This window comes from Lytechinus pictus, chromosome 4 (genome assembly GCF_037042905.1).
Source record: "Lytechinus pictus isolate F3 Inbred chromosome 4, Lp3.0, whole genome shotgun sequence".
Classification (NCBI taxonomy): Eukaryota; Metazoa; Echinodermata; class Echinoidea; order Temnopleuroida; family Toxopneustidae; genus Lytechinus; species Lytechinus pictus.
This window is the reverse complement of record NC_087248.1, coordinates 29,084,433-29,096,226: the sequence shown is the minus strand read 5'-3', so window position 1 is coordinate 29,096,226 and position 11,794 is coordinate 29,084,433.

Genomic DNA, 11,794 nt, shown 5'->3' with positions numbered 1-11,794 from the left:
CTGGCTTCGGACACCCCATCTTACTTTCTTGGGTAGATAGATATCTACTTACCTATACCTAAGTTAACTGTATAGATGTAGGCCTAACGTACGGTTAGATCTAGATCTCTACTCTAGTTAGGGTGTCTGAAGCCACACTGAAAAATGTCAGCATAAAACAGGCTAATTTAGGGGAAAATATGGCACATTTTTTCGGGGAAGTTCAGGCTACTAGAAAAATGTGATCTGAATTGAAATATTAACTTGTGTTTGGCATGTATGGAAAGAGAAAATTCAGGGGCTCTTTTGACAGTAAGGACAAGTTTATATGATCATTTTAAATAAGGATTTAGAGATAAATTGCAAACCCTTATTTTTGTGTGTGTTGAAATTGCCATTTCTCCATGCGTTTTCTATGGGAAAATGAAATTTCTGTTTTGCACAATTTTTTTCACTTTGTCGCAATTTTTCATTGTGATCTGGTTTCCAAATCTTTATAAAAATCATACCATCAGATAGAGCATAAAAAATCCTATTGGACTCTTTATGGACAAGTTTTTGGCATAAATAATAAATTTATAACAGCTCTCGGAAGCTAAAAATTTGGATTTGTGTGCGTCCATTTCTTAACTACACAGTCTATGGCAGAGAAATGCTGAAAATTTACCTAATTTCGTTCTTCTTTTTGGCAGCCAATAATTTGATTTTTTTCAAAAATGTTACATTTCTGTCAGTCTGAAGGTAATTTCTCTTCAAATTCACAAAGAAAATGTGATATTTTCTTGAAATAAGAAAAATATTTTTTTTTCTCCAGACACCCTACTCTAGTATCTATAATCTACTGCTCCACAGACAGTAGATCTAACGTTAGACCCTGGCCTAGGCTATAGGCTATACCAAAAAAGCTTCCTACAGTTTAAGAGTTAACGTGTCGTTAGACCTACCCACCGTTTCTGGACAGATGTAACAACAATTTCTAGGCTAGAATATATTTAGATCTAGATCTAACATTGACCTAACGTTAATCATTCAAACTCAAAGGCTTGACCCTAAATCAATAAACAAAATACCTTGGATTCAGCTGCTTGTTTTTAGCAATAATTTCAATCCACTGGTCACTAAAACTAAAGTTCAGTCCAAAATCCAATGTAGAGTCTAGATTTTCAACTTTATACATATAGAGATCTAGATCTAGAATAGGCAATAGCTAGATTTAAATTGTCTAGTCTAAATAGAGATCTAGAAATCTAGATCTAAGTTAGATGTAGAATTACTTGATGGAAATCAACATTATGATGAATGATTGTAACTCTGCAGCAGAGAAAATTTTGCAGTCATTTGAAAGTTATGACTGTAGTCTACAGTTTCATGAAAAAAAGATCTCGGAGATCTTGGTCATATAAACAACACTCATTGGAGAAAGAAAAATATCAGTTTTTAAGTTTACCTTTTGACTAGATCTTACCCAGATTGGCTCGAAGCCTGGGCTACGCTGATGTCAGGCCTACCTGGGTTACCTTTTGACATGATATATACATGAAGAAATATCTTGTCTTACAAAGATTTCAGTTTTTATTAAAATTAAAATTTTAAAATCATCTTCAAAATTTTCAGTCGTCTAAGATTAGTGATAATATTTTACTGTGGGTGCTTGTACGTCGCGAATGATGTACACATCTTTTCCTATCTCCTTCTTTTCTCCTAAGTGTAATCTTCTTTATTTCCTATATCTCTCCATTGTTGCTGTCTGGGAACTTATCCCACCCTTCTCTTTTTCTTTCTCTCTTTTTTTCTTATTTTCCTGTCCTCTGTTCTTTATTTCATCAATAATAATGGTGTCTCCAGCCCGCCTTTGTTCAGGCAAGAGACTACCGTACAGCATGGCCAACCCACCGTGGGTGGTGCTCAGCTTTTAGATGTAAGTTCCTAAACTCAGAATAAACAATATCTTTTTTTAGATTTTTCTTTTGAATTTGATACGGGCATACCGATATTTCTCATTTATTCTCCTTTTTTGAGTGGAAGGGGAGGGAGATTGTTCTTATACGATTTTGGAAAAGATGTGACGGGTAAAGGTCCTAACTAGTAAATAGAATGCTATCATATTCCCCTCTTTTGGATTAGTACAATCGCTCACACTTTTTTTTAATATGTGCAAAACTTTTTATGGCTAAAAAAATTGCTCATTTAATCTTCATTTCTTTATTTTGATCTCCATTCTCTTCCAAATTGCTCATCTTTAAACACATGTTGACTTGTCTCTTGACTTTCATGACAATAGCTGCAGCTTCGAGCCAATGTGGGAGACCAGATGGTACGCTATCTCTACAGCCTGGCCACTGAGATGGGTGTTGGCGTTGATCTTGGCAACCCTATTCCAGCGTTAGCAACAGCCTGGCAGCAAGACAGACAACAGAATGTTTTGCTTGCCACACAACTCCAAGTAAGGACTCAATCTTTTTTAGAAGTAGAATATAACTTGATAAGTCCATGCATGAAGCTATGGTCCATGTATGTTATCTATCAATTAAATTAGTGTAAGCTTGTGTGTGAAGTTTGTTCAACATAAAAAAAAAAAAATGATAGGCCTATTGCTCATGAAATGAACCCGGGAAATGAAGTATGTTACTTGTTAGTGCTAGCTTATTACAAAGTAGTTTGGCAAAACTGTAAATACCCACCCCTTTTACTGTCAGATATGATTATAATGTTCCAGTGTTGAGAACAAATTAACCCACTTATCAGTAGCATATCATATCAACATTTTTATTTAGACTAGAGACCTTTCACTTTCAATTAAAATAAAAATGCCCCCAAATCATCATTCCTCTTTAAGAAACTAGCTAAAATGCAATTCGCGTGGAATGTTATGATTTTTTTTTTCAATCAAATGCTACAAAATGTTATTTTTACGTCTTGTGTGCAATTCATTTCCTCCTTCTTTCTACTACTCAGGGAGTAGAACAGAGACTGAGAGACCAAACAGAGGAACTTTTGACCGCACAACAACGCGTCTTAGACTTAGAGGTACTCCTCGAGGTAAGGAAGGAATTCTATGATCCAAGTCGTCGTCTTCATTTTCTTCGTCATCATCATCATCTTTACTTACCTTGAACATTATTGGTATCATCAAGACTTTTAGAAGAAACTCAAGTAACACAGCATAAAATAACAATGAAGGAAGGAAAATTTATATAAAGGACAGGCAAACGTAGAAAAGAATTAGAGCATTTTCATCGTAATCATCCTTACTTATATTGACCGTCATTGATATCATCAAGACTTTAAGAATAAACCCAAGCAAAACAGCATAAAACAGCAGTGAAGATGATAGGAAAATATAAAGGGGGGGGGTTGCTCTTGCCTTATCATAATTCAATTACTTTCAATTTTTATCTCTCCTGTTTAATAGACTCATCATTTCTATGCAAAACAATTACATATTGGTAAATCTCAACTCAGGTTCTGCAATCCAGGGAGGGGGGGGGGGGGGAGGCCAGCATCCCCACTTTATCAAACATTAAAAAGTGTCCCTTTTACCCAAGAAAAACGCCCCTTGTAAATGTGTTCAGTGCCCCTATTTATTTTAGATGAACCTGTTTCATGTGTTAACGCGAGCCCCTTTGCCTTCTTATAAGTAAACATTCTTGTATTAGATAAGTTACCCTTTTGAAACTTTTTTAATTTGTTAAAAATTTTCAGTCTGTTAATATAAGGTATAATATCTGCATAAGGTATAATATCTGCATAATTCGTGGAACTGAAAGGGCGCTACAATTTCTCATGGGAAAAATTGCCCTTTTTAAAAACTAAATGTGGCATTTAAGAGGAACAATTTCTTTTTAAATCTCTGCATTTTCGTTTTTAAAGTTTATTCTTGTTTATATATGTATTTCATATTGTGCAATATTTTCTTCTTTTTTTTTTACATCCTCGAAAGGGCACACTTACAATGCAAAGACATATTTGTGTGAATTTCATTTCTATAAACATGTTATACCTAAATAGGACATTTATTTTTTTACCTTACAGTGCCCTCTGGAGTAAAAAAAAAATGCCCATCTCCATCTTTTTCTGTGATAACATATTTATGTTCTATTCAAGTGAGGGAATTTTTTTATGATAACTTTTTCTTCAAGATTTCAACAATCAAAATCATTTTAAGGGGAAGAATTGTTTATAACTTTTTGATGAACTAAAAAAAATACAATTGGCAAATAACTTTAATAATCAGCAATCTCCTTCAAAATGGATTTCCCAAATTATATTACTTTAAAACAAACAGTTCGGGCAAAAGCATGGTCTGATGGTGAACATATCTGTCATTTTAGAGAAGGGTAGATATGCCCCTTTCAAAAAAGGATTTTTTTTTTCTATTTGCCTACCACTTTCACCTTTGCTCGCCTGCCCCTGTTTTAACTTATTGATTTACGCTGTTAAATTCTTTACTAACTGTAGACTTATCAACACATTACTACATTTTTTTTAGACGGTACTCCAACGTGGGACAGAACCACGAATCTCTGGCTCCTTGGATCATCAGATTGCTGACGCTGACAGGATTTCTACAACAGAGGGAGATGACCTTCCATCATCAGTCTTCCTTTCATCACCGGAGGAGAGCTGCTTGGTCTCCCTACCATCTCTGGAGACCACCCCAGCCTCCCTCCCATCTCTGGAAAGCTCCATGGTCTCCTTCCCATCTCAGGAGGACTTATCAGTCTCCCTCCCATCTGGTTTGGAGAGCTTCCCAGAGATGACCGACCTTCAGGCACAGACAGATGGCAACTCTTCCCGAACAGCTGAAGACCCTGCCTCTAACATGCCTCTGGACGAAGAGTATCAGCCCAACGATGCTGTGCTTCTAAGCTTCCAGTCCATCCCAACACCTCCCGAATCACCCACAGAGAACCAACAGAACCAGGAGTCGCAAGAGGAACCTTCTCTCCAGGAATTCCTTGGTCAGGATCGGACGTACATCCTTCCACTGATCGAGTCAACAGGACCAATTCCTGCTGGAGATTTCAGATCAGCTTCTCCATCATCTCAGGAGACCACCCCAGCCTCCCTCCCATCTTTGGAAAGCTCCATGGTCTCCTTCCCATCTCAGGAGAACTTATCAGTCTCCCTCCCATCTGGTCTGGAGAGCTTCCCAGAGATGACTGACCTTCAGGCACAGACAGATGGCAACTCTTCCCGAACAGCTGAAGACTCTGCCTCTAACGTGCCTCTGGACAAAGAGTATCAGCCCAACGATGATGTGCTCCTAAGCTTCCAGTCCATCCCAACACCTCCCGAATCACCCGCAGAGAACCAACAGAACCAGGAGTCGCAAGAGGAACCTTCTCTCCAGGTATTCCTTGATCAGGATCGGACGTACATCCTTCCACCAATCGAGTCAAGAGAACCAATTCCTGGAGGAGATTCAGATCAGCTTCTTCATCATCTCTGGAGACCTCCTTAGTGTCCCTCCCATCTGGTCTGGAGAGCTCCCCAGAGATGACCAACCTTCAGGCACAGACAGATGGCCACTCTTCCCGAACAGCTGAAGACTCTGCCTCTAACGTGCCTCTGGACAAAGAGTATCAGCCCAACGATGCTGTGCTCCTAAGCTTCCAATCTGTCCCAACACCTCCAGAATCACCCGCAGAGAACCAACACAACCAGGAGTCACAAGGGGAACCTTCTCTCCAGGAGTTCCTTGGTCAGGATCGGACATACATCCTTCCACTGATCAAGTCAACAGGACCAATTCCTGCTGGAGATTTCAGATCAGCTTCTCCATCATCTCAGGAGACCTCCTCAGTCTCCCTCCCATCTGGTCTGGAGAGCTTCCCAGAGATGACCGACCTTCAGGCACAGACAGATGGCAACTCTTCCCGAACAGCTGAAGACTCTGCCTCAAACGTGCCTCTGGACGAAGAGTATCAGCCAGACGATGCTGTGCTTCTTAGCTTCCAGTCCATCCCAACACCTCCCCAATCACTCGCAGAGAACCAACAGAACCAGGAGTCGCAAGGGGAACCTTCTCTCCAGGAATTCCTTGGTCAGGATCGGATGTACATCCTTCCACCGATCGAGTCAACAGGACCAATTCCTGCTGGAGATTTCAGATCAGCTTCTCCATCATCTCAGGAGGGTTCCCTAAGGCTTATCCACCCAGCACTCACCATCACTGGAACATCTGATGGATCAAGTGAAGAGGAGTAAGTATACTAATTTTATAAACATGATAATAATTCTCATTAAAAATAGAGGTGTGAAGAACCTTTTCAAGTTACTGATATTTTCAATACTAGTTAGTGGGGGTCACACATGCAAAAACATTTTTTTTATTAATAGGCTTTGTGAATTTTTTAAAATTTTAAGAACTTAAAAAAAAGTTAAAGTGACATAAACATAATCAAAGAGGTATAAAGACATTCAATAATTACTGGGATATTTTTATTAACTAAACTTGATTAAGAACAATACCTAGGATGAACATTTGAAACAAGAGTTATGAAAAGTAATACAACTTAATGTATGCCTTGGTAATTACATTAGCAAATTTACTTCAACATAATAATAGAAGTATTGAAGTTAAAGGAAAGCTTTACCAGTAGTACATTCCAGAATATGTTTCATGTCAGAATATAAGCTTGTATGTGCACTCTAAACAGATTACATGTACATGTATATGATCACTTTTGTTTTCAAATTTCAATTTATAGATTCTAATTCAATCTTTACAATAGTTCTGAAGAACCTTTATAATCATAACACTACAAAATTGAACTGCTAGTAGGTAAATAACAATAAAATAAAATAAGAATAAAAGTATTAATAATGTATTTTTTTCAATTATAAACTAATTCTTTTTTTTTCTTTGTCCAACAGAATCCCTTCGACGACTGCATCCTCTTCGAACCTCAACTCATCAAGCTCTTCAATATCACCTTCTGGAGCAGCTCATGTTTGGACCAGTGCTGAAGCTTTCACCAGCATCCAGAAAGCAATGCAGTCCGTTGCCCCACCAAGATGTAACAACATGGTGAGAGAGCTGAAAGACATTGCTTTGTGGTCAACAAGCACAGCCAGGACCATTGAGCTGGGAAGGGGTTCCAATGGAGCAGTATACCTCTTCAGGCACGCGGTGACTAAAGATCCCATCGCTCTGAAGAACTTCCCTCTGTCCAGGGAACCTGCGCACCGCCAAAGACAGCTCTATGTCATCAGCGAGGAGGCCAGCATACAGAAAGATCTGAGTGCATTCCGTCACTTCCCCCAGTACTACGGATATGTCACCGTGGATTGCCATACGCTCGCTCTGGCGATGGAGTTTGTGGGTGATGCTCAGCGGGGGAAGAGCATCACTCTGGCTGACTCCTTGGAAAGAACACCTTCCAGATGGACGCAGGAAGAAAAGTTTACCATCGCCCTGGACATCGTTGAGGGAATCGTCACAATGCATCAACAAGGATTCCTGATAAATGATCTTAAGTGTAACAACATCTTGCTTAATGAGGAGGAAGGCAGACTGAGGGCCAAGATCATTGATTTTGGTCATGCAACCCGACGTGCTTGCCCTTCCCGTATCTACTGCCTCAATGAAGATGCAAAGAGACGGTATCGGACGGAAGGGCTTTACAATCATGTAGCACCGGAGGTTGCCCTTGACGGCCAGATGCCATCCATCAAGTCGGATACGTTCCAGATTGGTCGGGTCTTTGTTAGGATGGGCAACCGTCTCCATCTAGATGCCCTCCTGAACATTGGACTTGAGTGCTGCGATTTGGACCCTACGAAGCGACCAAGCCTAGTTTATGTTTTAACGGTTCTCAAAGCCATTGAATTAGCATTGCAGTGATACAAGAACACTATAAAAAAAATGGAAAGGGGTGAAATGGGGGCATCAATGCTGAAATTACAAACCATATAATTGCAACGATGATTGAGGGGAAAACGAGTACCAGTGGTATTAAAATTCAATCTCATCACATTTACTTACAACTGGGCAGTTCCATAAAGTATTAACGTCCCATCCTCCATATTTTGAACCTTTCTAAAATATTTGTTTTCTTTTTCATATGAAAAAAATTGTTTTGCTCAGAAATTATCATGGCTTGAGCAGTGTGTACAATGAGCAAAGCAATGAAAAATGGGGGCCAGACTTGCAAAATGAATTTTTTATGGAATTGCCCAATTGTATAAACTGTCATTTTGTTGTAAATAGACTTTGTACGTAGTTTAAGATTTGAATAAAATGTCTTGGAAAAAACAACCGTTTCACATGTTTCGAAGCGTATTTATTGGGGGATGGGGGTCTTTCTTTACAACTGCACACAAACAGTACCCAGGGGCATATTAACCTACATGTACATAACAAAGTTATACATTTATTGGTCCAATCTTATCTATTCTGAATTCAAATTTACAGGTTCTAAATCTGTGGTAAGTATTGGTAGGTACAAGTATCATGGTTTTGTTTGTTTATATAATCAGCATTTTAATTAATGATTGAATTTATACAGCGCTTTTTCCTGACAATACATAGCGCTGTTGCGGCATGAAACAATAAAAAAATGATAATGATAATAATCAAACAACTCATAGAGACCCGTAAAGAATTTTATCAGTCAAAAATTATTTTCAAAATCCACAGCTTCTTGTAGCTAGCTTATATTGTATCTCCTGCATTTGTATAATTTTTTGTTGCCCGATATCCCATAAATTACCAAAAGGAGGACACAATATTAGCTTGAAGACAAATATAATGAATAGAACATAATATTGTAATAAACGGAGCATGTTTCAAGGTACTGTAATCAAACTCATCCTCGGCCCGAAAATTATAGAGTCATTGGTATTATTCGCTTTGGATATCACATGAAGATATGTTATGGATGAGCTTTGTTGCATCATTAATGACCTGGGCCCATATTCATAAAACCTTATAATAAGTCTAGCAATCACCTAATTAAGTTTGCAATTAGGTGATAACTAGACTTATTCAGGTTTTATGAATATGGTTCTAGATCTTTAATAACAAGAGTCTTTTGTTTTGTTTTTTGTAGGAACGATGTCATCTTAATTGGAAGAAGATTGTCATCGGATTTGAATGTTTCATTTATAAATGAACAAACTATTTCTGCTTTAACCGGAACCATAGCACTGTCAGCAAACCAAGACAAAAAAATTCAAATTAGAAATTTAACAAATGCAGTTCATGTTTTAGAATGTTGGTATAAACACTTGGACCTGGTATATGAGCATTATTCGTAACCATGCTTAAAATTTCATAGGTCTATGGTGGGGGGGGGGGGGTTTAAATACTGCAATTGTATCAAGTGGAGTGAGGTGCTTTTTATTAACAATATCAAAACAAGTTCGTGGTTGTATATATTTCTTCGTTATGGGATGAAATAAAGTATTTTTATTTTTCTACTTTAATCAGATAAACTGGTTTTACAGTGTCATTATTGGTTGATGGAGAAGCATGTTAAGAGAGAGAGAGTGAATGAGTGGGACAGAGATATGACATGGTAATTGTAAGAGTGAAAGAGACAGAGAGAGAGAAACAGAGTTGAGCCTGACTCGCACTTTGCATTCCACTGTGACAGATTTTTTTTTTAAAGAATGGCAACGGCATGAAAGGGATGTGTTTTCACAAAATGAATTTCCCTGATTTCATTTTAATTAAAAATTTGATTTTGTTGCACATTGTTTAGATTAAAGGCAAAATAGATTTCACATAAAATATAATCATAAAACTGTTCTAATGTCCATACAAGAAGGCGCCGAGGAGTTTTCTTTTTTACTCTCTGGATGGCTATTCAAATTCTAAATCAAACATATTGGGTTATCCAAACGTTGCAAATTTTGATATAAAATTCCTTTCCAAACTAAGATTACAATGGATAGCAAAATGGGATTTAGGCTTTAAATGAACAAAACTATGTAAGAGAATGAAAGGAAAAGAGCAATGGAAAGGTTAGAATTGAGTGAGCAATAGAGTGGAGGAAAGGGGGGGGGGGGGTTCGAGAGGGGGAAATTGGATAGAGCTAACAGAAGCCTGTAAAAGATAAGAGTCAATGTAAATATAAAATGACTGCTTGACAAATGGTAACATTAAAATCATGAAATTAATCTAAACTTCTAGGGCTAATAATCCAGGCACCAAGACTTGAATGAAAATATAGATAAAATATGCAAAAGTACCTATATTTTCACCAACGCCAAATAAATAAACTTGGAATATTTGTGGTCTTGAATCCATACGAAGATATATGATACAAACATTTGTATCAGTTGGTGCATGACCACCAACATTCAAGATTTATTCGAGTTTAGTGAAAAAAAAAATGATGTCCCCTTTAGACCGACTTGCCGAGGTGCGGATCCAGCAAGATTAGACACAATATACCATTTTAAAGGCCATCAGTGTTTTTGCACAATACACAAACTCTCAAAATTACTGGGCCATATTCTGAACTCCGTTTTAAATTAAACCCTGGTTTAAAGTTGTGGTTTAACTATGGAGAGCCAATTGGAACACAAATCCCTAACAGTACACATTCAATTTATTTACCCATATGACACCCAAATTGTTCATAATTGTCTGGGAATGATAAGTATTTTTCTTTATTATGAAAGCAAAGAAAACAAAATAGTAAACATAAGAAATATACAATACAAACAGAATTTTTAACTTTTGGCTCCCCACAATTTTAGCACAGAGTTAAATTGTGGTCTAAGTTAAACCTGACTTCAGAATGCGGGCCTCTGTGTCTAATCCGGCTGAATCTGCCCACTTTTGAAATATCCCAATGACAGTGTATCTGGCTGAATGTGTGGTCCGGGTGTGTGGTCTTGCCCCCTTATGAAATATCCTGCTCACACTGGGCCTAATTAGTGTAGGGTATACAGTGATGGCCAAAATCATTAGAACATCTTTAATATTCAAATCATTTTAGTTTTCACTCACTTGCCCATTGGGATACATGTACCTTTAAAATAGTTGAAATATGTACAAAATGCATCATTGTGCTTTAAAAACAAAACAATACTAGTAGTCCTGCATAATTTTGAACTTGCTCTATTGTGCGTTCGGCCACCAACTGAGAAATTTTAAAATCTTGCACTTATGAAGAAAAAAATAACATAACGCAAAAACTTACATTTCTCCCCATAAAAGCATGCATTTTTTTCTGATGAATAATAGAGTACAATAAATTTATAGCATTTATGTGGGAACAAAACAAAATTTGAGGTGCCCCTATTTTTCTATTTGGAGACCCTACTTAATTCCCCTTTCCTCTCACTGTTAATTTCTCACCATATTTGAATTGCCCATGAAGATTCATTTATAATTCAAGCATTATTTTGAAGAAACAACCTTACACATCAAAACATGCAAATTTAACTTAAACCATTGGTTAAGAACATAATCATATAATCACGAGGATCATATCTAACCTGAAATAGTATGATTCCTATGGGGGTATTGTTTTCTGTGATGTAAAACCTGATATTTGTCAAAGAAATGTATGACTGCAATGAATTAATTCAGTCGCCAAGAAAAAACATAATCCTACGAGTTGAATCAAAGCAATCATTGCAAAATACTTTATGCAACAGGGGAAATATCTAATAAACACTTTTTAGTAAAATTCATCATAATAATTCACTTATTGAAAAGAAATTTTGCAATGACATTCTAATACCAAAGCTCATGTAGGATAATGACTACGGATTATGACTTCATGGACATTTGGATTCATTCATTGCAGTCATTATACTTTGAAACGAATCAAATTTCATACCTACATGTACA